Source organism: Pleurodeles waltl, chromosome 5 (assembly GCF_031143425.1).
Source record: "Pleurodeles waltl isolate 20211129_DDA chromosome 5, aPleWal1.hap1.20221129, whole genome shotgun sequence".
In the NCBI taxonomy this organism is placed as follows: domain Eukaryota; kingdom Metazoa; phylum Chordata; class Amphibia; order Caudata; family Salamandridae; genus Pleurodeles; species Pleurodeles waltl.
This window is the reverse complement of record NC_090444.1, coordinates 757,836,774-757,862,724: the sequence shown is the minus strand read 5'-3', so window position 1 is coordinate 757,862,724 and position 25,951 is coordinate 757,836,774. Positions and strand designations below refer to the sequence as shown.

The 25,951-nt window shown below is 48.8% G+C and overlaps 1 long non-coding RNA gene across 1 annotated transcript in view; it reads left to right on the top strand.

Annotated features, from left to right (window-relative positions):
* LOC138297308 (uncharacterized) overlaps positions 1-24,348 on the top strand; it is a 33,245-nt gene extending 8,897 nt beyond the window's left edge. The window contains exons 2-3 of the long non-coding RNA XR_011204012.1: positions 22,164-22,221; positions 23,401-24,348. This is a non-coding gene — a long non-coding RNA (uncharacterized lncRNA). The remainder of the gene's footprint in view (positions 1-22,163; positions 22,222-23,400) is intronic.
* The last annotated feature ends 1,603 nt before the right edge of the window (positions 24,349-25,951 follow it).

Below are 25,951 nucleotides of genomic sequence, written 5' to 3'. Positions count from 1 at the left end.
GGTGTACGTGGTTTTTTTCCACGCAAACCAGGCAGCGCCGGTCTGCTTGCGCCGGCTAACGCCATTCCATAAATACGGCGCCCGCATGGCGCTTCAGAATGGCGTTAGACGGCGCAAAATTTTTTGACGCTAAACTGCGTTAGCGCAGTTTAGTGTCAAAAAGTATAAATATGGGCCTTAATGTCTAGGGCAAAATATCAAACACAATGATGTATATGCCCGGTGGGACATTTTTCCTAACAAAGTTCCAAAAATCATGACTAGTGATTTATTTACTTATGTATTTATTTATTTTAGCAGTCATTTTATTTGAACAGGAGCCCTGTACAAAACAACGATCAAAGTACGAGGATAAATTACTGTGGTGGTTAACAGAGACCAAAGGCAGTGTCAGGGGACACGCAGGAGGGGTGAAAACAGATACTCATCAGAAAACTATGTTCCATATTTACAAGACCCGTGGCGCAGGGCAAGGCAAGACTTTGGTGCACCCATTCACAAAGGGGAAGGGGTCCCTTGGGGACCCCTTCCTGTTTGTGAATGGGTTGCCATCTCCTTCAAGGAGTCGGTAAAGTATGAATGTTTTGCAACCACATTCTGGTCACAAAACATTCATCCATTGCCCATGACTTTCTATTGGGCCATTCATGACTGGAACAATGCGGTGTACATATGGGACCAGATGTGCGATGCATTTTAGCAGTTGGCCTGTCTGCAACCAGTAAAATGCGTTTTGGCATGTTCTAAAGGCAAAATCCAACTCAGTAACTTGTTACCGACTCACATTTTGCTTTTGCGATTCAGAATTAAGAAGGGGCATGGAAAAGGCATCCCTTCCCATTAGCGAGTCACACTGGTATGCATGAATGTTTTGTGACCGAGAATGGAGTCACAAAACATTCATACTTTACCGACTCCTTGAAGGAGGTGGTAACCCATTTGCAAACAGGAAGGGGTCTCTCTTTCTGAATGGGGGTGTCAACATTTTTTCAGGGCAGGCAGTGGTCCCACGGACCACTGCCCAATCTAAAAAAATGAAAAGAAAGCTTTTTATTTTTATTTTTGAAACGCATCCCATTTATTTTTTAACTGCTTTATTTAAAAAGCAGTCACAGACATGGTGGTCTGCTGACCCCAACAGGTCATCATCCCTCTGAGTGCTGGCCATCCCCAAGAGGTCGCAAAATGCGGCCTGCCTCATGAATATGTGAAATGCAAGGCATTTAGGATCGCAAACAGTGTCTCAGACAGTGTTGTATATCAGTGTTTACAACTCTCAATTTACAAGTTGCAAAAAAATGCAAATTGCGAGGTGCAAACACTGAGGGTCATACATCTGGGGCCAGATGTAGAAAAATTCGATTTTGCGATTCGGAAATTGCGAGTCGGTGCGACTCGCAATTTCCGATTTGCAAAATCATATGCAGAATGGTGTCTCATACACCTTCTGCGAATCCCAAGGGGGTCGCAAAGACCCACCTCATTAATATTAATGAGGTGGGTCACAATTTGCGACCCCCTTGAGATTCCCTGCACTCCCAGGGATGGTGGTCTGCTGGATACAGCAGACCTCCATGTCTGTGACTGCTTTTTCAATAAGGCAGTTTTTTTTTTTTTGTATTGCAGCCCGTTTTCTTTAAAGGAAAACGAGTTGCATTACAAAAAAAATAAAACAATTTGGTTTCGTTTTTTCAGAGTAGGCAGTGGTCCATTGGACCACTGCCTGCTCTGAAAAATCATTTTTTGCGACATTCACAAAGGGGAAGGGGTCCCATTGCGAATGAGTTAGCACCCACTTCAAGTGGGTGGTACCTGCAAATTGCTTTGCGACCGCTTTTGCGGTCACAAAGCAATTCTGCATCGCTGTGCGAGTCGCAAATAGGAAGGGAACACCCCTTCCTATTTGTGAGTCGCATTCCCATTTTGTGAGTCAGTACCGACTCGCAAAATGGGAATGTGCACCGCGATGGCCGTTTTGCATGGCGCAAACTGCGATTTTCGCAGTTTGCGCCATGCAAAACGGTTACCACATCTGGCCCCCAGGTGTGCGGCCATTAATCTCTGCCAGCTACTGTTGCTTCTGAGAGCACTGCACCTCCTGCGTTGCAATGAAAGCACTCGCTAGGAAATTAAATAATATAGCCAAAGCATAATAGTGAAAGATAAATCCTCCTCTGGGCTGATCCTAAATGTTATTGACACCGTCTAAAAGCAATGGCTGAAGGGGGCTGACCACAACATGCTAATGGTTTAAGGAAGATTCCCAAAGCTCACTCTATCTGTATTACTATCAAAACTTTGAGCAGACATCTGAAACTGCCAGACCTAAAAAGTACGTCTAGTGGTACTTCTATTCATATGTTTGTCATCCATCCCCGATGAGACTGTGTTTGATTCTGAGATATCTACATTTATGTAAACATTCTGTTTCCCTGCAAACCAATCGCCCACTGGGGTCCCAGCTTTTAGGAGAAACAGCCGCAATGCTACCTTCCAGAATGTATGAAGCAGAAGACCAACAACCAAGGCAGACTCTATTTGATTATCTCTTTAAAGCACCAATTTGAAGTGTGAAATGAATGATTAGTGCCCTCTAGAAACAATATGCACCTTTTTGTGACTCTGTCTCATCAGCAATTCTCTTTGTTTCTGCTTCTGTGGACTTAGCGGTCATCTTTGCCTCTGTTCATTGCACACAGAAGAAAGAGGGCGGGGAAACCCGTTTCATGCATGATGTGGTCAGTGAGCAGCTGGTGCCCCAATCCGCAAAGCGATATTCGAGTGCACTGCATCTGAGCTGGTAAACGGAATGGAAAAGATCCTGTTGGTCTGCATAAAAAAAATGAAGATCTACATGCAACTTTGTACCCACCAAAACCTGGTCCGCATATTATCCCCCATTCAGAGTGTCAATTCAGGGGCGTAGCTTCAAGGGGGGTACAACACCCCCTTTGTTTATGTATTCTGCAGTCAATAGTTGGGAACAGGTGCTTTCAGTCACCTAGGGTGAGGTGTCTCTCGTATTTCACCTAAGATTTTCACAAGCACAAACAGACTACAAAAAACCCTCTCCACCTCTCTCTACCCCCTATTTTTAAGTTCTCAAAAAATTGATTATTTTCCAAAATATTTTAAGTACCGTCAACAATCCTCACTGCTTTCCCTTTTCACTGACCTTTAACCCCCCCCCCCCCCCCATTTCCTGCTTCTCAGGTCATGTACGTTAAGAATATATGCCAGCGTGATTGTTAAGAAATCTGAAGCTCGCCCCCCTGCAGCCCCCCACCCACCCCAATCTTAATGACTAAGGAACACCCCTGGATGGCATAAATCATAATTGAATGGTACAGGGGAAACGTTCACGGAAGTAGATGGATGTGCAGAAAAGGTTGTCAAAGAGCAGACGAGTGGCAGAGATGAGGCGTCACAAATAGAGGGAGCAAAAAACAGATGAGTAGTAGGAGAAGTGTGAAAAATGAGGAGTTGGTGAAACAGGTAAGGTGCAGGTAATGTGCAGATGTGGGGAAAATCATGAAGGGCGTGGTAAAAATGAGAGGTAACCGATGTAGATTGACTTAGTAATGAGATGTCACAAAACAGGTGGGAAATAACAAGGGTCACAGAAGTGGGTTAGGTTTTGAAATTAGGGGTTTCAGAATGGGGAACCCCAACAGTGCGGGATCACTGAAACAGTAGTGGGGGCAGAAACAAAGTGCAATAGAACAAGTGAAGGATACTCTGTTTGCGCCAGACTTGTATCATTTTATTTACGCAAACTTAAGTCTATATTTATAGTTTGAGACTAGACCATTCTAGCGTCAAAATAATGGTGTTAATGTCGTTTTTCAGATGCGTGAAACCTCCTTGGGCCAATGAGATGCAGGGTAGGCGTTACTGTCCAAAAAATGCATCAAACACCCTAGCGCCATATTTATCCACCTGGGCAAAAAAGACGTATGGGTGGGAGGCAGACCCCAAAAATTACTCAAACACTGATTTGTGTCAAAATTTACCGCCTGGGTCCGGGCAGGTGTTAAAATGGGGCAAACACACCACTACTTAACACACAGAAGCAACATTACAACCCACAGGAGAAGATGGAGGTGATACTGATACAGATGCTAGACGGTGCAGAGGACAGCAACAACTCCAGCAATCACCACCACCACAACGCAGCCCACAAAGGCAACGCAGAAGGCAGGAGAAGGTCTTCAGTATCAGGATAGGCCTCTTTGGCCTCAGGGACCTGGACATCATTAGGACTTATAGACTGAACCGGCATGCCATAGTACACGTTCTGTACCACATTGAGCCGCAAACTGCAGCCAGCCGACAGACCCCACACAACATACCACCTATAACAAAGCAGCTTGCTGTCCTGCCATGCTGGAAAGTGGCTCATTCCAAACAACCGGTGCACTGGTTGGTGGTGTATCACAGCCGTCATTCTCTGCATTCCTGCCAAAGGTCTTAGACTCCATCATCTCCCTGACACCCCACCACATCAGATTCCCCAAAATCAGCAGGAGAACAAACGGGGTTCTATCAAATCCATGGCTTCCCGCATGTGCTTGGTGCACTGGACTGCACCCATGTCCGGCTCGTACCACCTGCAGCAACAGAGCACTTATACCAGAATCGCAAGCAAACGCATTCCATTACTGTGCAGGGCATAGTGGACCACCAAGGATTAGTCATAAACATTTTGGCCTAGTATCCTGGGAGTGTACATGATGCCTACATATTCCAGCACAGTACGATCAATGAACAGTTCCAGGATGCACAATTTAGAAATGGCCTACTTGTGGGTAAGTCTACAAATCTAGTAATGTACACACAACACCCCAACCCTGTCGGACACACAAGACATACACCACTACAATAACATATGGCCAGGGTTTCACACATGTGCAGGTGATCACAAATATGCAGCATGCTGCAGTACAGCACAATCAGTGCACAACACCAATACTCATACCCACATGTACGTAACACACCCACAACTTGACAGGCACACAACAGGAGGGACAGGTGCAGACATGTCCCCTTTGAAAACAGCAGAACTACACCGACCACTACAAGTGGCCTCAGGTTGCACACTATGTACACATCACACACATTACACCAAACAAACAATAGCACAGACACGTCAAGGACCTACACCATGCCCATGTCATGTAACTTCCATGTAGGCACGGATGTATCTAGTCATCTCGTGCTAATCACTGCCAGAACAAATATCAAACACCACACAAATTGCGCTAATACCTACTGCATCTCATCGACACATACCTAACTTACCTGTAGTGTGCAGAGACAACTGCCTGATGCAGTGGCTCATACACATAGGAATACAAGATCAATGACCAACACATACCATGGGGCAGATGTGTTAGAAGTGGAACCACAGTCACTGTAGTGCAACACTCACTGACTCACAACACCATCATGTCTGTACAATATATAAGAAATGGCCTAACAGGGGCAGAGACACAGGTGGTCATTATGAACATGGCAGTAAACACTGCACCACCACCGGTGGTAGTGGTAACCACTGCCAACAGGCTGTCGGTCCGGACCGCCAAATAATGAAGCCAATGACAAACTAGTAGCGGTTGATCCACACACTGTCATTTTTGTAGTCCCGACGGTGACGGAGGAGGCCGCCCTCAGGCCAGCGGAAAGACCCTACCCACCCACCAAATAATGAAACACCACACCGTCATCAGTTCCGGGGCGTGAACCACCACCAAGCAAAGCGTGGCGGAAACAAACAATATAAAAGGAAACACTCACCATAGGTACACAGAACACGCCGATGCAGGCATGGAGCGAGAGTTGGAAATAATGCTAGTGCTTCTCCTTGCCATATTCCTCCAGGACCGTGACCGACGACAAAGTCGACAACGGTAAGTACTGCAGCCTAGTACACATGGGAAGAAAGGGCACAGTTACACACCCACATACCCTGCAACGCACTGCCAACCATTCCCACCACTGGCCATACATACCATATCAAAATGTACTTACCAGACGAAAGCCAACAAATACCTGCACCAATGTACACACCTGTGCACACCACACCCCACACTGAAACGCTGCACAACGTCTCTATATTGTGCCAACAGCACTGCTGGGCACTTAAATTGTATTTCAAGGAACAAAAGTAATGTCCAAATAAGGCCATTGGCCAGACTATGATCAATTCCTGAAGGGCAAATATAGCCCAAACTTGACCCCCATGTGTGCAAAGGAAACTCCACTGGATAGGGGCATCAATGGGGAGCCAGGCACCTCAGGGAACAGGGGCAGGGGTGGTGGCGGTGGGGACTCAGGTCTTGAAGGGAGGGGTTTGGGCTTAGGGTTTGGGCTTGACCTTGGAAAGAGGGGGAGTGGGCCTGGACAGGGAGGGTGGCAAAGGAACCTTGGGAAACACAGGGCTTCTTCCTCCCTGGGGAAGGGACACAGGAATGGGAAGGGCAGACTGGGGAGGACTTAGACGAGAACGGATTGGACTGGGCAATGACATGGGAATGTTTAGGGACAAGACAGGGTGGGCCATTGGGTTCAAACAGGTCAACACAGCGGAGGAAAAGCTTCTTAGGTGCAGTTGGAGGGGATCTGGAGCCAGGTCTGGGAGTGGAGGTTGAGGGAGTGCTCATACCAGGTGTAGGTGTGACAGACGTGGATGCAGGTGCCTGTTTAGTATGCTTATGTGTGGTGGATGTGTGTGAATGTTTGAGTGTTTTGGGCGGAGTGGGTTGGACACAGTGGGAGAAGACAGGCTGCCATTGTAGATGGATGTTGTGTGGGTGTCTGCAGGTCTAGTGAGTGTGCTGTAAGTGTCTGTGAATGTATTCATGGTGAGTGCAGGTGTGGTGTCTGGGGTGCATGTCTGGATGTTAGCTGTTGTGGTGACTGCATGAATGGGGGCAGCAGCAGTGACTGAGGGTGTAGTGCATGTGGGTGTGCATACTGAGGTGACAGACAGGGTGGTGGGGGAGATTGACACACTGAGGGAGGTGGATGTTGTTGTGTGTGCTTTGGTATGTTGGGTGTGTGCCTGCCTGTAGTGGGAAGTGTGGTGTTTGTGTTTGTCTGTGTGCTTCTTGTGAGTTGATCGGTGTGCATGGCTGTCTGTATGTGTGCTTGGGATGTGTGAAGGGAGTGGGGTGCTGGAAGGGGTAGAGGTGGTGGGAGGGGGGACAGAAAGACCAGGGACACTGGCTGCCATCAAAGAGGAGGCTAGAGCCTAAAAACATCTCTGTAGTCCAGACCTGGCACCGTGAATGCCATCCAGGTATGAATTGCATTGCTGCATCTGGGATGCTAGCCACTGGATGGCATTCACAATGGTTGTCTGTCCTACAGGGATGGTTCTCAGGAGGTCAATAGCCTCCTCCGTTAGGGCAGGAGGGCTGACTGGGGTGGAGGATGAGATGCCTGGGGCGAAGGAGACGCCCACCCTCCTGGGTGAGCGGGCACAGGCAACTCGGTGGGGAGCAACTGGGAGCGCAGTGATGGTATGAGGCTGGCGGAAGATGACAAAGAATGGGTGGGCCCAGTAGGGTCCAACACCACCAGGGAGCTGCCATCGGAGGAGGTATCAGAGTCACTACCGCCAGTGGTAGTTGCCTCCCCGTGGTACTCCCCTTGCCCTCCAACTCACTGATCCCCTTGGCGTTGGTCGACCCTGCCTCCTTGGAACCGTGGGATGCTGCATCACCACTTGCCAGTGCCTCAGCTCCCTCGCTAGAGGATGCTAATGTACACAGGGATACAAGAGCACGGGTGGACAAAACAAGAAAGGTGTATGTTAAATCCATGAAATAGGTACATTTTGGGACACAGACACTCCCACCCAGGTCTGGCACGAACCCTCAGGAGACACAACATACATTATGAATGTGCCCCTGACTAGTAGGCATGACCCCAGCATATAACATATTACCTTCATGAAACACAACTCTGATACACTGTGTGAAGTGAACCCATGAGCGACCATGCCAAACCAATACATCTACAAGTTCATATGGCCGCAATGAATACCAGATGACAAAAAGGTGACCTCTCATAGGCCTACAGACCCTGCCAAAACTAGCTCTGACACTATCCCAAGGACGTGGAGGGGGCAGGGCTGCAGGTACACACCTGTCTAAGTGCCTGGCACTACAATCCATGCATCCCACAGCATCCAAATACACCCATCATAGTGGTATCACAACAGTGTTGGTACTCACCCCCTTGTGGCTGCTGTGCTGCCTTCAAGCACCCATCCAAATCCGGTTATGCCACTGCCAGAATGCGGGCCATTAGGAGGGTCAGGGTCTGACCGGCACTCCTTCCTCGTTGGGAGGCCTTCCGCAGCTGGCCTCTCTGGCCTTCCTGGCCCAGCACCTCAGGTCCTCCCACCGGTTCCTGCAGTGAGTGCTCCACCGGTTGTAGACACCCAGGGTCCGCACTTCCTTGGTGATGGCTTGCCACAGGCCTTTCTTTTGATGGGCGCTGACCTGCATGGGACATACAGAGTAAAAAAACAGACGTCAGTGTGGGTGCCCTGTACACAAATGCCATGCCCTTTCATACTGACATGGCCCATGGAGACATGCATATGAACAAATTACAAGCAGAAAGTGCCAGACAACCTACAACTGGGCAGTCACACATCAAACACACATGCTTACAGGCATCCACCACATTCACACACATCTAAGGATGACAGATGGCAACTCACCTGCTCCTCTGGTCACCCATACAACTTCACAAACAGGGGTAGTACCCCGTCCACCAGCTTCTCCAGCTCCTCCGCGGTGAAGGCCGGGGCCCGTTCCCCTGTGACACCTGCCATCTCAGGTTCCAGCTGTACACGCAGTGGAGTACTACCCTTCACGTGATGCAGGAGTCAAGTGTCAAGGGTCTGTCAAAATGGGGGTATATACCGCGGCGGTGTGCACCGTCACCGCCTGTGGTAATCATGATTGGCACAGGTTCCCCATTGACAACCATGTAATCCAATGATCAGGTGCACAAAGGTGAACACCGCCTACCACCATGACGACTAACGCCAGTGGAATGAAGTCACTTTGAAATTACCATACCTGGATGGCAGGAGGCTGCCATTTTGCTTTCACCACGTCTCCATAGCCTTGGCGGGGGCCTCATCTATGGCTTCATTCTCTGTCCCCTTCGTCGATTACTGACATGATTCTTTGATTCACACATGTACTCACAGTTGGAAGTGTGTATACAATGTGATGCCATTATGACAGAGAAACCTCAGCACACATTAGCCTGACGATGTACCTCATTCTTTCTGTTTGTGTGCGTTACCTATGTGTCGCATTTTGAAAAGTATAGTGACCTCATGTGATGCAAGTGTATGTCGACACTCAAAATGTGTTCTTTCCTCCCCCATAGGTACAGACCCATGTGGTGAGGGAGAGCCCCATCTGTTTACAGACCCCTGGTAGATCTGGCTACTATGGAGGAACGTCACCTCATTATTGCCTACCGACTTAATAGAGCTACAATCCAATACCTCTGTGATTTTAATGGATCCTGTTCTGAAGCTGGCCAATCGGAATCAGCATGCCATCCCTACAACTGTGCAAGTGCTATCTGTGCTCCATTCTTTGGCCACAGGCTCATTTCAGGTGACAGTGGGCATGGCTACAGGGCATCACAGCCAATGTTCACCCACATCCTGTCCAATTTCCTGGATGAATTTGTTCAACACTTGCAAACTTATGTCCAGTTTCCCCCAAAGGGCTGAACTCACCGCCATCAAATCTGGATTCTATGCATTTGCTAATATCCCCCATGTGATTGGTGCCATTGATGGAACCTACATAGCCCTCATACCCCCAAGAGTAAATGAACAGGCGTATAGGAATCGCAAGAACTATCACTCCATGAATATACAATTGGTGTGTATTGCTGATCAGTACATTTCACATGTCAATGCCAGGTTCCCAGGATCAGTCCATGATTCATTTGCCTGAGAAAAAGCAGTGTGCCATAAATGATGGGACAACTACAGGGGGACAGAGCTTGGCTCATGGGTGAGTGTGTATGACACTGGATCAGTTACAAAGCTGACCCAAGGGTAGGTCGCTCCCCCTGCCGCTGCAGCTCCTCCAGCTCCTCCAGGTTCCTGAGTTCCTGAGACCCACCTCACAGTAAGTACCCCCCACCTCCCAGCCCCTCGCCCTGCCCCGCGCTACTCACCCTCTCTCCTGCTTCTTTTCCTCCTCTCTGTCTCTTCCTCCTCGCTCCTCCTCTGCAATCTTCTTCTGTACTCTTCTTCTCCCCGTCTTCTCTCTTCTTCTGTGTGCTCCTCAGCCTCTCCTGTCGCCTCTCTTCTTCCTCATCTCGTTCTGTGGTCTTCTGCCTTCTGCTCTTCGTCTTCTTTATCTTCTTTGGTGATCTTCTGTTCGTCTGCTCTTCTGCTTCCTCGTCCCCTGCATCTTCCTCTGTGTTCTTCTCTTCTGTTCTTCTGTGTCCTTTGGTTCTTCTGTGTTCTTCTCTTCTGTTCTTCTGTGTTCTTCCGGTCTTCTGTGTTCTTCTCTTCTGTTCTTATCTGTTCTTCCGGTCTTCTGTGTTCTTCTCTTCTGTTCTTCTGTGTTCTTCTCTTCTGTTCTTCTGTGTTCTTCGGTTCTTCTGTGTTCTTCTCTTCTGTTCTTCTGTGTTCTTCCGGTCTTCTGTATTCTTCTCCTCTGTTCTTCTGTGTTCATCCGGTCTTCTGTGTTCTTCTCTTCTGTTCTTCTGTGTTCTTCCGGTCTTCTGTGTTCTTCTCTTCTGTTCTTCTGTGTTCTTCTCTTCTGTTCTTCTGTGTTCTTCGGTTCTTCTGTGTTCTTCTCTTCTGTTCTTCTGTGTTCTTCCGGTCTTCTGTGTTCTTCTCCTCTGTTCTTCTGTGTTCTTCCGGTCTTCTGTGTTCTTCTCTTCTGTTCTGTGTTCTTCGGTTCTTCTGTGTTCTTCTCTTTTGTTCTTCTGTGTTCTTCCGGTCTTCTGTGTTCTTCTCCTCTGTTCTTCTGTGTTCTTCCGGTCTTCTGTGTTCTTCTCTTCTGTTCTTCTGTGTTCTTCAGTTCTGCTGTGTTCTTCTCTTCTGTTCTTCTGTGTTCTTCCGGTCTTCTGTGTTCTTCTCTTCTGTTCTTCTGTGTTCTTCTCTTCTGTTCTTCTGTGTTCTTCCGGTCTTCTGTGTTCTTCTCTTCTGTTCTTCTGTGTTCTTCCAGTCTTCTGTGTTCTTCTCTTCTGTTCTTCTGTGTTCTTCGGTTCTTCTGTGTTCTTCCGGTCTTCTGTGTTCTTCTCTTCTGTTCTTCTGTGTTCTTCGGTTCTTCTGTGTTCTTCCGGTCTTCTGTGTTCTTCTCTTCTGTTCTTCTGTGTTCTTCCGGTCTTCTGTGTTCTTCGCTTCTTCTGTTCTTCGGTCCTCTCCGACTCCTGTCTCTTCCCGCCCCTGTCTCTGCCCTCCTGCTCCTGCCTCACACCCCTCTATCTCTCCACCTATCTCTCACTATCACCCACATCTACCCTTTCGCTACCTGCCTCCCTCACTCCTCTACCTATCTCTCCACCTAACTCCCTCACTCACCCCCTCCTCCTATCTACCTATTTTTCTATCTCTCCACCTATCTCTCCATCTATTTATTTCCCTATCTCTCCCCCACGTCCCGACACCCCCTCTGTTACCTATCTCCCTATCCTCTCACTCTACCTCTCACCCTCACCCACCTCTACCACCTCCCCTCCCCTATCTTTTCAACCCTACTCCTATCTATCTCCCTATTCTCCTAAAACTCTAACACTCACCCCCTCCACCCTTAAACCCCCCTCCCCCAGCTCTTCTCACTCTACCTGTCCCCCCTCCCTCGCGCTTTCCCGCTGCAACCTCCTGCACGCCCCGCCCCCCAGCTCCCATTCGCCCCCAGCTGACCCCTCCCCCCCTCCTCCCTCTTATGGCGGCTGTCTGCGCCCGTCCGCGCCTGGCCCGCGCCCAGCGCTACGACCCCTGGTCCCCAGCCCTCCCCTACCCCGCTGACCCGCTACGACCCCACCACCCTCCACGCCCTCAACCCCGGGCGCTCCAACACCTGCTTCCAAGCCCACCCCAAGCGCACCCATGGACCCTTTGCCTGTAACTCCTGCAAACGCATCTTCCACCACGCAACTACCACGACCACCAGCCCACGCGCCATCAACCACCTCAAGTGCATCCTGGTCAACACTCGCTTTGTCCACAAGCACGCCGTTGAACTCTGGGACCTCCTGGACTCCACAGCTCCGGACGTCGCCTTCATCACGGAAACCTGGATGAACGCCTCATCAGCTCCAGACATCGCCACTGCCATCCCCGAAGGCTACAAGATCTCCAGAAAAGACTGCACCAACCAAGTAGGAGGAGGTATCGCCATCGTCTTCAAAGACTCCATCAGCGTCACCACCTCCACCGAAGACACCCCTCTCGCCGCTGAACATCTGCTTTTTCAAATTCGCACCGACCCCAGGACCACCCTCAGAGGATCCCTCGTCTACCGTCCCCCCGGACCGCGCGCCCCATCCAGCGACGCCATCGCCGACTTCATCTCCCCGCACGCCCTCGCCTCGCCGGACTACATCCTCCTAGGCGACCTCAACTTCCATCTGGAACAGAACAACGACCCCAACACCACCGCCCTGCTCGACAACCTCGCCAACCTCGGCCTCAAGCAACTGGTGAATACCGCCACCCACATCGCCGGACACACGCTCGACCCTATCTTCTCCGCCAGCAAACACATCTTCTTCAGCCACACCTCCGCTCTACACTGGACCGACCACAGCTGTGTCCACTTCACATTCCGACGCGAGACCCGCCACCTCCGCACTCAACCCATCCCTCGTCGACAGTGGAACAAGATCCCCGAAGAGCAACTCTTCTCCGCACTCGCCGCCAACCAACCCACCCTCACCACCGACCCCAACGACGCAGCCCTCAGCCTCACAAACTGGATCTCCAACTGCGCAGACAACCTTGCTCACCTCAAACGCACGCATCGACAGACCAACACCAAAAAACCTCTCTGGTTCTCTGACACCCTCAAAGAATCAAAGAAAACTTGTCGCACCCTCGAGAAGGCCTGGCGCAAGGACCACACCGCTGACAACATGACCGCCCTCAAGAACGCTACCCACAAACACCACCACCTGATCCGCGCTGCCAAATGGAACTTTTTCACCGACAGACTGGACAAAAACAGCCACAACAGCAGAGAACTTTTCAGCATTGTCAAGGAGTTCTCCAACGCCAACGCCGTCACGCCCTCACAGGATTTGTGCGAATCCCTCGCCACCTTCTTCCATCGCAAGATCAGCGACCTCCACGACAGCTTCGGACACCAGACCCAACCAAACATCACCGAACCCGCACCCCCGGCCTTCACCCTCAAAAACTGGACACACATCAACACTGAAGAAACCAAATCCATCATGAACTCTATCCACTCCGGCGCCCCTTCGGACCCCTGCCCTCACTTCATCTTTAATAAAGCCGACTACATCATCGCCCCGCACCTCCAGGCCGTCATCAACTCTTCTTTTTCTTCTGCTACCTTCCCCGAATGCTGGAAACACGCCGAAGTCAACGCCCTCTTAAAGAAACCTACGGCTGACCCGAGCGACCTGAAAAACTTCCGCCCCATCTCTCTCCTGCCTTTCCCAGCCAAGGTAATAGAGAAGACCGTCAACAAACAGCTGACCACCTTCCTGGAAAACAACAACCTGCTCGACCCTTCACAAACCGGATTCCGAACCAACCACAGCATGGAAACCGCCCTCATCTCAGTCACAGACCACATCAGAACCCTGATGGACAACAGTGAAACAGTCGCCCTCATCCTCCTCGACCTCTCGGCTGCCTTCAACACCGTCTGTCACCGCACCCTAATCACCCGCCTCCGCTCCACCGGGATCCAAGGCCAGGCCCTGGACTGGATCGCCTCCTTCCTCTCAAACCGTTCCCAAAGAGTTTACCTCCCACCGTTTCGCTCAGACCCCACCAAGATCATCTGCGGTGTACCTCAAGGCTCATCGCTCAGCCCGACACTCTTCAATGTCTACATGAGCCCCCTCGCCAACATCGTACGCAAGCACGACATCATCATCACCTCCTACGCCGACGACACCCAACTTATACTCTCCCTCACCAAGGACCCCGCCAGCGCCAAGACCAACCTACAAGAGGGGATGAAGGACGTCGCAGATTGGATGAGGCTCAGCCGCCTAAAGCTGAACTCTGACAAAACGGAAGTCCTCATCCTCGGCAACACCCCGTCCGCCTGGGACGACTCCTGGTGGCCCACGGCCCTCGGCACCGCACCGACCCACACAGACCACGCCCGTAACCTCGGCTTCATCTTGGACCCCCTTCTCACCATCGCATGCTCCGCAAGATCTTCCGCTGGATCCCCGCCGACACTAGAAAAACCGTGACCCACGCCCTCGTCACGAGCCGCCTGGACTACGGCAACACCCTCTACGCTGGGACCACCGCCAAACTCCAAAATCGCCTGCAACGCATTCAAAACGCCTCAGCCCGCCTCATCCTCGACGTACCCCGCAACAGCCACATCTCCGCACACCTGAGACACCTGCATTGGCTCCCAGTCAGCAAAAGGATCACCTTTCGACTTCTCACCCACGCACACAAAGCCCTCCACAACAAGGGACCGGAATACCTCAACCGACGCCTCAGCTTCTACGTCCCCACCCGCCTCCTCCGTTCCTCTGGCCTCGCGCTCGCTGCCGTCCCTCGCATCCGCCGCTCCACGGCGGGTGGGAGGTCTTTCTCCTTCCTGGCAGCCAAGACCTGGAACTCCCTCCCCACCAGCCTCAGGACCACCCAGGACCACTCCGCATTCCGGAGACTCCTAAAAACCTGCCTTTTCGAGCAGCAGTAACCCCCCACCTTTCCCCTAGCGCCTTGAGACCCGCACGGGTGAGTAGCGCGCTTTATAAATGTTAATGATTTGATTTTGATTTGACAGGCAGGCTGTATGCAAGTAAACTGTGTGTGTTCAAGTCCTCTTCTGCCCACTTTTGCAGGTGATTCTGGCTACCCCAACATGCAATGGCTCCTGTCACCTGAGAGGAATCCCAGGACAGATGCTGAGAGGAATTATAATGAGGCCCTGGCTGTACTAGGAGAGTGATAGAGCGCACTATATGACTCCTGGAGGCAAGATTTTGTTGCCTCTATCTCTCTGGAGGATCTCTGTGCTATGTCCCTGATAAGGTGTGTAAAATAGTGGTGGCCTGCTGCATGCTGCACAACTTGTCTGTGAGGAAAGCTATCCCACTTCTGGAAGAGGAGGATGCTTTCCAACCAGCCCTTCAACCTCAGAGGAGGGATGAGAGTGATAGTGAGGAAGAAGAGGGGAAAGATATCAACTCCAGGACCCAGCTAATCCGGCTATACTTCCAGTGACTCTCAAGTACTGTTCAATGATGCTGATGTCTTCACTGCATAGTTTCAGTCTGACTCATGTAATAAGTAATGGGGTGTCTTTTGTCAGTGACAATGCTAAATTATGACTGAAGTGGCAGGTGCCAGGGAATGCAATTTTATGTACAGTGTGACATAGTTCAGACACTACAGTGTGTTGGAACCCCTCCTGCAATAAAAGTGGGATTATGATGGTAACTGGCTAATGCATTCACATTCACAATTGATCTCTCATATTGATTAAGGACATATTTTGAGTGCACAGGTGTGTTTATTCAATGTCATTATATGCGTAAGTGTTGGGACAGTAAAAGGGAGTGGGCACATGTTGAACAACATACTCAGGTACATATGCTCAGCTGTTGGTTGCACTTGGGTATGGTCCATGGGGCCATTGGAAGATGTTGTGATGGCAGTGGCATGTCAAAAAGGTAGCTCATTGGCACACAAAGGAGACAGTTCAGGGCAGAGTCACTTCCTGGCATTGGGCTTGGTCTTGGCTGGTGTTTCAGTGGCATATCTGGGTCTGAGGGCACGTTAGTGAAGGAGCAGCTGGGATGCATGGGTAGGGTCTTCTGGCAGTGCCACCAGTCCATTGGATGCTGCAGATGTAGATAGCAAGGCAGTGTCCTGGCTAGTGGTAGAGGACTGCAGGTAGGTGGAAGACTCAGGCTGGCTGTGGTACTGGCGCTAGAGCACCCCTGCAATGGAGGCCATGGTGGCATTGAGCTGTTTCCAGTGCTCCATGGCCTCCTGGTGGTGTGCTATCTGCAGCCTCTGATTCTGCTCCAAGGTGGCCAGGATTTGGCCCATCCTGTCCTGGGAATGGTGATATGCTCCCAGGACCTCATAAATCACCTCCTGGGCTGCTGCATCCATCCTTTGGCCACCCCCCTGGGCCACTGATGCCCTCCCACTGCCCTAGCCCCCTATGCCTGTGTCTCCTGCACAGGTCTGACAGTCCCACTTGCACTGGGCTCTTTATCATCCTGCCTGTTGGTGGGTGGAGACTCTGGCCTCTGTTCATGTGAACAGCCAGTCCGTGGCCTAGTGACACTGGTGTGGGGTCATTTGGCCAGAGCTGATGATGGTGGCTGAGTGGTAGAGGTTTCAGTGGTGTCCTGGGTGGGGTTTCTGGAGGGTGACAGTCCAGGACTGGTGGATGGGCCAGGGATTTCATCTGTGTCCAGACATCCCTCTGCACTCTCCTGAATGGGGCCTCCGTCTTCAGGTGGAGGACTGGCACTCCTTGACATCTCCGTCCGGGTGGCATGGGTGGTGGTGCCTGTGTGTGAGAGAATAGAGATGTGGATATCCTGTAATTTTTGGCCAATTGCAGCACTGCCCTGCACTAATTGATGGTTATATTGCCCTTTAGTCGCATGAAAAGTAAGGGATGGGGTCCTGGTGGTAGTGAGAGAGATGAGGTGATACATTCATTACAGGTGTGGTGACTGTTAAGGTATTGTAGTTGACTCACCCGAGTCCAGTCCTCCAGTGAGTCCGGTAAGGCCCTCCGGGCGCAGGATAGCCAGGACCTTCCCCTTCCAGTCAGTGTATTTGAGGGGAGGAGGTAGGGGACCACTTCCAGCCTTCTGTACGGCGATGTTGTGCCTGGATGCCATGGACCGAACCTTCCCACGCAGGTTGTTCCATCTCTTCCTGATGTCCTCCCTGTTTTCATGGATGGTTTCCCACTTCATTGACCTTGCTGACTATTGTCTGCAATAGCTCCATCTTCCTGGCCATGGGTGTCTGCTGCACCTGTGCCCCGAATAGTTGTGCCTCGACCCTGAGTATTTCGTCCACCATGGTCCTTAGCTCCCTGTCTGTGAAGCGGGGTGCTTAGGGGTGCCATGGTGTGTGTTGTGGGTGGTGTGTTGTAGGTGTATTGGTGAGGGTGTTGTTGTGTGGTTGGGTGTGTGGCATATGATGGTGTTTGGGGAATGTATGGGTTTTGGTGGTGTTTTTGTGTGTGTGACTTGTGTGATGGTGAGTTCAGTGTATGCGTGTTGTGTTGTCAATATCTGTCGTGCTATTGGAGTTGCAAAGGATTGTGGGGTGTGTATGGGTGTGTTTTATAGTGTTGTGGATGTGTGTCAGGTATGTGGGTTTCAAACTTGCCAATGTGTGCATTTGTTGTTGGTGGGTCCCATTGCTGGCCGTTGCAGTCCGTACAGCCAGTGGTCGTTCGGCATTCACTCTCCGCCAAGCTGATTTGTGCATCATTATTTGGTGGGCGGACGATTTGTCTGCCTGACGGTGGCGGGTAGGATGTACTGCCTTTCTGCCGTCGTTGGCCCTGGCGGTGGGTGGAGGTTGCAGGATTTTTGGAGGTTTGTCTTTTTGGCATCATTATTCGGCGGTGTGCACTTCATCGTCATGACTGCAGTCGCCAGTGATTGCTGCCAAGTTCGTAATTAGGACCACAGTCAGACAGTGCAAATCATGGATGTCATAGTGGGACCCAGCAGGAGACAACAGGACATCACTGACCTCCTATGCACTGTGCCAAGGGACACATTTGCTAAGTAGCTGAGCTACATCCCATAGCCTGCACTGTGCATGTGTCGACAGTAGAAATGCACAGTATTGTTTTGGAAGATAGGAGAGACACTGCTAGTTATGTTGATCATCCAGTGACAATGGAATACACACCCTTGGACACCTCATGGCTGACACAAACATTAGCTGCCACTCTGGAACACCAAGGGAACAATGATATAGGCCACAGTTTCAAAGTCATGGCCTGCATTGTATGTACATCTTGGCAGATGACCATCTCTATATTACTTTAAGCCACATTCTAAATTGGTCACCCTCCTATGCTGCATGTAGCATGGAAGTGGTGTGCAATGTTTCTTGCTGCAGGTCTGTCACTACAAGATACATAGCATGAAGGTGCAGACTCACATGTTGCTGTCCCCTAAGACCTGAGGAAGTGCCAACAAAAAAATACCACCCCAGGGGTGCAGTATGCAGTTTGCAAATAGAAGATAGACGGTGCCATGAACTCAGATGAATGTGGCACAAATGCATGCTTCACACGGCTGCACACACACAAAGAGCCAATTGGCCATCAAAAAAGCATATGTCCAGGGCGGTGTACCGTACAGCACAGATACATTCACCTGCACATGGCAGATAGCCAAGTACCCTGGTGTAGGGTAGGTAGCAGTGGTGCATGGCTACACATGTGCAACTGGTACAGGGGACAACAAAAGGTTGCCAAGTAACATGTCACACATGGGGCATCCTTGCATTGTTGAAATGTTACGGGACACAGCAGCCAATTTTGGAGACATGTTGTGCATTCACACCAACCAATTTCATAGGCCCTAAGTGTCACACCTCATCTGCAATGACACATGTCAAAAGGGATGGGATGTCCAGGCACTGTAGTGCCACCATGTTGCCACCACATCTGACCCCATTGTGTTGTCAGGATGTGTCATGTCCCCTCTACTGTTAGCACACTGATATAAAGGTGCACTACAAAACGCATGGTACATAAAGAATGACTATCAGTGTGGAATCCAAATCAAGTGTTCTAGGTCATTGACCAATACACAAGATTGTCATGTCCAACAACCTAGTGCTGAGGAAAGATCACACAAGGTTAGGAACTCACACCAAAACACAGATACATATGAGCCACAACCAGATCCTAATATCAATTGCCAGGCTCCATTACTTACATCTTGCAAGCCCTCAAAATGATTTACTCCTGTAATCTTTTGCAGCAGATATGGGTTATGGCATACAGCCATGGATAATGATCCCATTTCACAACCCAAGCGCAGCAGCAGAGCGTGCATATAATGAGGGACATCAGAGGACACGGACCATTGTGGAGAGGACATATGGCATCCCAGAAGTCCAGATTTAGATGCCTGGACATCACAGGAGGCAGCCTCCTATATTCCCCAGAAATGGTATGAAACATCACATTGACCTGTGCCATCCTGCATAACATATGTGTACAGATGAACGTACTATTATATGAGCAGGTTGATGACATGCCTGAGGAGGAGAAGGACGATGGTTGAGAAGTAAATGAGGGGGAAGACCACAACACAGCTGCTGGTATATGCGGCAGACTGCAAATTGTACAAAACTTCTTCACATAATCATCACGTAACTCAACTTGTAAATTTGGTCAATAAACATCTCACTCATCCACACAATCTGGCTTTGGTGTCTTCAATATATACACCAGGATTGTCAGTCTTTCCTCAGGGAGCATGCCACAAATACAAATCTGAAGAGTACTGTAGCAACATCACATCTGAAGTGTAAGAGTTAACTGCTACCATCACACACATCACAATTAGCCCCATCACTTGAATGTGACAACTGAACGACACAGTCTATGGACCACTACATTTAATTTACATCCATGTTGCCAACTTGTATAACAATAGCACATCACCCACAACAACAACATGTCTAAAAATGAACTAAATAGGGGGTCCACACATGTGGATGTCAAAATATGGTGGTACAGTAAAGTTTGAACAGACTACTAAGATTGTGAGATTTACAATGGCTACATTGTCGCATAACAGTTGCCAATTTGCAAGCATCAGCCATCATCAACAATCCCTGAGCTGTGAATGTTGCATGAAATGTGATGCTCTGTAAGACAACTACACAAACCACAATCACATATCATGACGCTTGCATAGTACTGACTGACATACATATGTGGATACACTGTTGTCACACAAACAGACATATGCATGACGTGTATACATTTGCATGCTGTTGATTGTGTAATGCACACATTGGTGTAACACAACTATCACACACAAATCACATTGTACAATGGAATACCACATGTGGCCCTACACAAAATGCCATACTGCAGCCCAGCACATACAATTATTATGTTGATACAGGGTGCATGCATCAACAAATCTCAAAATCACGCAATCACAATTAGTGTAAAAAAAAAAGACGCAAATGCATTGGAAATATCTGCAAACGCAAAGTACATGACCCATGGGCCCTTAGCGTGTTTTCCACCTTCGCACTCCACGCAATGCTGATTTACTGTTAAATCGACGCATAAAGGTTATGCGTCAATATAAATGGATGCAATGCGTCAGAAATACTCATGCAAATATCCGATGCGTAAAACAAAATAACAGAAAACGTGACGCAAGGGCACAGAAAGTGATGTAATAGGATACCCTGTTTACAGGCATGGTACAGTGGCTGTACTTTCACTTTCTTTTTACAGTCTGTGCCTCTTTTTACTGTGTGGTTGTGTTTTGAAGTTGGTGGTGTCTTCTTGCGATTTAGTCTATCTTGTGCTGCCCCTCCTGTTGTGTTTACTGTTGTATTTTATTGTCATTTGTCCCAGTGTCTGTGAATTTGCTGTGTTCAGTGCATTTTACCTTATACTTGTGTTGTCACATGTCTGTCTGGGATAGTTACATAGGTGGGTTAGATGGGTTATATATTTTTTGAGTGTTACTCTTTGTTGTCCATTGAACTGTCTAACATTAATTCCTACCTGTACCCCAGTGCAAGGTCTGGCAGGGTGAGAATGATCAGAATGGGGGAGGAGGAGCGGGGAGGATTTATTTGGTTGGTATCCCACTACCTCCCATTTATGCTAGAGATGGATGGCCATGTGATCCAGGGCTACCATACGGAGCCAAGGCAGCTGCGGTGGGGAAAGGTGCCCCACCAGCTGAAGAGGGTGTACCACACAGTCGCAGTGACCATCAGCTGAAGCATCTCTGGGCTGACCTTGTGGGCAGGGAGCAGGATCTTCTCGACCATCTTGGTGTGGTGATTGGTGGGTCTGGTTGTGAGTACCCCATTGGCTAACTAATTACTGTTCACTGCACTTGAATGCCAGTAGCAGATGTATTGGTGTGCTACATGCAATGCATATGAACAGGTAGCACGCAACCAGAATGGAGTGTCACTGTGCCAGTATAGAAATGGGTTTCACGTATCCTAACATTTAACCAATGCAAGTCAGAAGTGTGGATAGTCATGCACATCCATCACTAAGTCACACATTTCATGGGCCATGGCAACATCTGTGCCCCAGCATTGTGCCATGTATGATAAGGTTAAACACTGCCAGCATATCATTTGTGAGTGGATTGTTCTAACTAAGTACGACTATCCTTATATGGTGCAATAATGTCAGACTTTCACATACATTAGCCCTGCCATTATGTTTACAAAGGGGGAATAACCCCCTTAGGGGGCACTGGCAATGGGCCATTTGATGCCATCGGACAATTGTGATACATCAGTCATGGATAACACAATGCATGTGAATTGCAGGCTAAGTATTTAGCTGCTTGTCCTCCAGCCAGAATACCTGAATCAGTTGTCTTGCAGAGCACGAGGGTCATGTCATTTATCTGTCACCCAACTCCCCCTCTTACCATGGAGTTCCATCTTCTACAGATTGGCCACACATGGTTGTTGCAGGGTGTAGCACTACATGAGTCTCAGGCCCAGTATAAGAGTGCAGATGTATGATTCTCAGACACAAGAGTGACAGTCACATTGTGAGTATGCAGTGGTGTGTCTGTTGCACTGTCCACAACCTGGATGAATACCTCACTCTTCTGAAATAGTACATAATGCCATATGTTGTCCACTAGTAGTGACATTTATGTTATACTAACCATGGTTCTCCATCCATATATTTCAGGTGGACCTCCCTCTAACCATAGGTGAAGTGGCAAGATTTGAGGACCAAGATGTATCCAGTAAGTGTGATTTTGCCTGTCCTGTGGAGTGGTGAAGTGTTTAGTGTGAGTGAGTCATGCGTTCAGCACTCATTGCTAGGAGTGATGAGCTGTAAAATGATCATAAAGCAGATTAGGATGGATGGTGACAATGTGTCACATTTAAGTGGTTCCCCATGCACAAGCAGAAAGTCATATCATGTGAGGCTTCTGGCGCTCAATGGCCAGCATTGTGTAAACAATGTGATGACAATCCACATGTAGCTCCTTATGTGACTCAGATGTGCACTGTTGTGTTTGTAATGGCCCTGGAACACACTGTCATTCACACAACACAGTGATGCACCATTTTCTTGACAAATTGGGCCATCCCTGTATTGTGATGTGCATGTAGGAATGTGTGGGCATTTGTCTACTAGCATGGTGCCATTATTCTTGTAGTCCACCTACGTGACAGCTAAATGGAATGTGATAGGTGTGCATGCAGGTCAAGTACAATTGTGTGCTGGCATGGTTATGGGTGTGTGAAGAATGGTATTAGCTAATCAGGTATTGGTGGGTGTCTACACCGGGACACATGAATCTAGAAGTGAGAGACCTATGGATATCAGCTTTATATTTTGTCATCACCGAAATTATGGTCCAACCCCTGTCTCCATGTATGAGTGGGCATGCATTGGTGGATGAGCTGGACAGTTGAGATGTTGATCTGCATGGCCATTCCCCCTGGGGCACAGGGGGTGAGATCAACTAATGTGTAGGTAGATGTGATGCTCACTGTGAGGATGACAGTCCTTTTGATTGGGCTTGCATGTGTACCTATCAACACTGAACCCTTATGGTAAACAACATCATTCCATACTCACAAAAATACCATCAAGTTTACCGTGATGTATGTTTGAAAATCAGACACTCAAGAAGAGGAATAGTGGCCCTGGTCAATGTGAATTTGATGCTGCCTTAGCATTGCCACAAAGTCTGAGCACATGTGAATTTGTTTTTTACCTAATATTGTTGTGGATGACTATGGTGTAAGGGAAATAGTGCTAAGGCAGCATTGTCGTTTCATCCATCAGGACCTTTGTACCATCTGGATTTTGAGTAGAACTGCATGTGCTATCTGATGTTGATAGTAAGCTGATATACTGTACTTACTCCCCACAATGCTGACACTGATGTTTGGCTGCCTCATTTTTGCAGCTGCCAACATGAATGACAACCAACTCTGCCTTTCAGAAGAGGGCAGTGCGCTACAGGCACATTTTGGCAGTGGAATCTGGGTTCAGGAGGATGGCACACCGCTATTGCTCGGAGCGATCCATTGGTGAGTGGCAGGCATTCAGCCAAGCGGGACCCACACTGCCCACACAGGCTGGGCCAAGCACAACTGCTTTGCAGGGGCCCACAGCTGCCAACGTCACCATTGCTCCAGCTGTTGCACCCACAAGTAGCATGACACAGTCAACCACATCAGTTGCTATCGACATGAGTGCCATACAAGATCTGCAGAAGGATGTACAACTGGTTCTACAAAAGTTAGACTCCATTGAGCAAGAGGTGGCCAAGAATAGCAAGGCCCTCAAGAATATAAAGAAAGACTCAAAAGGGCCAACCTCTGAATGACATTATGTCACTCCTAGTTGTAGGTTAGAAAAGGTTAGTGGGTTAGTTCAGATAAGAAGGTTTGGGGGTGGGTTTACTACTTTTTTATTTTACTATGTGGGTCGTGATGTTGGGGCTTTTATATGTTTGTAAAGAAAATACAAAAAATATATATTTGTTTAGTTATAGTTACTAAATGTGTAGTTTAGTGTATGTTTTCAAGCATGTGTCCTGTGATATAAGGTGGGTGGGGGGAAAATGTTTAGAGTGTGTAGTTAATGAGCAAGGTAAGTGTAGAATAGAGTAGTTAGGGTCTGTTGTGGGTTAGGTACAACTAGGACAGGTTAGAATAGGAGAGGTGTTCATTATTATTGTTAAATTGATTTATTTATCATAATAAATGTTGTTGAGTACTCCCTTACTTCATGTGCCATATGCTTGGGTCCTCCCATTGGTGTACAGTGCAAATTGTGTGTTGTCCTGGGGACTCTGTCCTGCATCTAAATCCCTCTCTTGACATTTTCAACACCTCCTTATGACTGAGCTGTCACATTTGAAGCTACAACACATCTACCTACCTGTGCACCTGCCATCCAGTGTTCCCACCACTCAAGCTGACTATGTTGACCATATGTAGGGCGGGATAGGTGTGGGAATTCAGCTAACATTGTATGTGTTTTGTTTTGAGATGTTGGTCGCTGTGGGACATGTTACTACTGACTACATATCATTCCTATCCTGCTAAACTGACCAGTGGCAATAATGGATGAGTTTGAGTCCCTCTGTTTCACACCAATGTGTTCTAGTGGTACTCCAGCTGATGAAATTTCCCGATGACTGTTTCACATCCAATTCTTGCAGTATGTAGTGGGTGTAGCATACATGTTTTCAGAATATATCACATATTCAGTGATTTGATTGTAGGGGATGAGGCCAACATCAACGTACAACATGTAGGTACCATGTGCATAGATATGTGCCCACATGTACATGCACTCTTATACTGACACTCTGTGACTTGAGACATGTTACACAAATCACAAACATTAGGCATAGTAGAAGTATAACAACACACATAAACATGCTGATTGTGTAGGTGTTGTTTATTTACAAGTGTAACAGTCCAAAGTATATACAATGCCCAGGTCTGTGACCCTATTTTTGGAATCCATCCAATTGGGACCCAACACAAGTCCAGGGTTGAGGGACATGTCACAGGACATGTTTGGGTAAAGTGTCTTTCATTGCAGGAGTACATTAAATTGCCAAATGGAAAGTTAGGGACAATAGCAGTCCATTGCAGAGAGGTCAACAGTGTGTTGAGATGGAGTGCATATCTGTCAGAGTGCCAACACTGGCATGATGTCAAGCACAGGACTAAGAAAAACACTGCCCATGTGGCATGGGCTGGTGCTACCAGGATCTTCATCCTCCGATGTGCGTGGTGCCTACTCTACCCTCGATGGTGGTAGTGGGGAGGTAGAGGGGGCCACACACACCTCAGTGGTTGCAGATGTGGACTCCCAATTCCCAGCAGCTGCCATCTGTGGCACTACATATGGTATCACTGCAGCAAGGAGGAGCTGTTGGTTTTTAAGTATATGTGCAACATCCCTGTGGTAGACAGCCATGTCTTCCCTGAGTGACAGTACAGCTCATGTGACAGAAGCTCAGGTTTGAACCAAGAGATGGCCAATATGGGTATGAAATCTCTGCTGTGTAAATCATTCTGTTTGTGACAGTGTCTGATGGTAAATGTGTCTATGGACATTGCCAATTCTGAGGACTGGTACACAGGTCAGGGACTGAGGTAGGTTCATATTTCATGTGCCACAGTCCAAGGGTCACTTGACTGAAACTGTGTAATTGTTCACCCCTTACAGCACAGGTGGTGGTGGCAACTGTTGTAAATGTGTAATGCCCCATGGGCCAATGGCCTGGACATGGCAGGTTACCAGCAGCGGAGGGACTGGCTCTGGCATCAGTCCTGTGACACCAGACCTGTGATGCGTTCAACACTACCCTCCAGGTATATTTCCAAATTTCCTCCAGCCTTTTCATGGCAGTGTAACCCCCATGAAATGGTTGTTGGTGAAGTGGTGTGGTGTGCCCCTGGATGGCGCCATCCCAACGTGTGACTCATACTGCC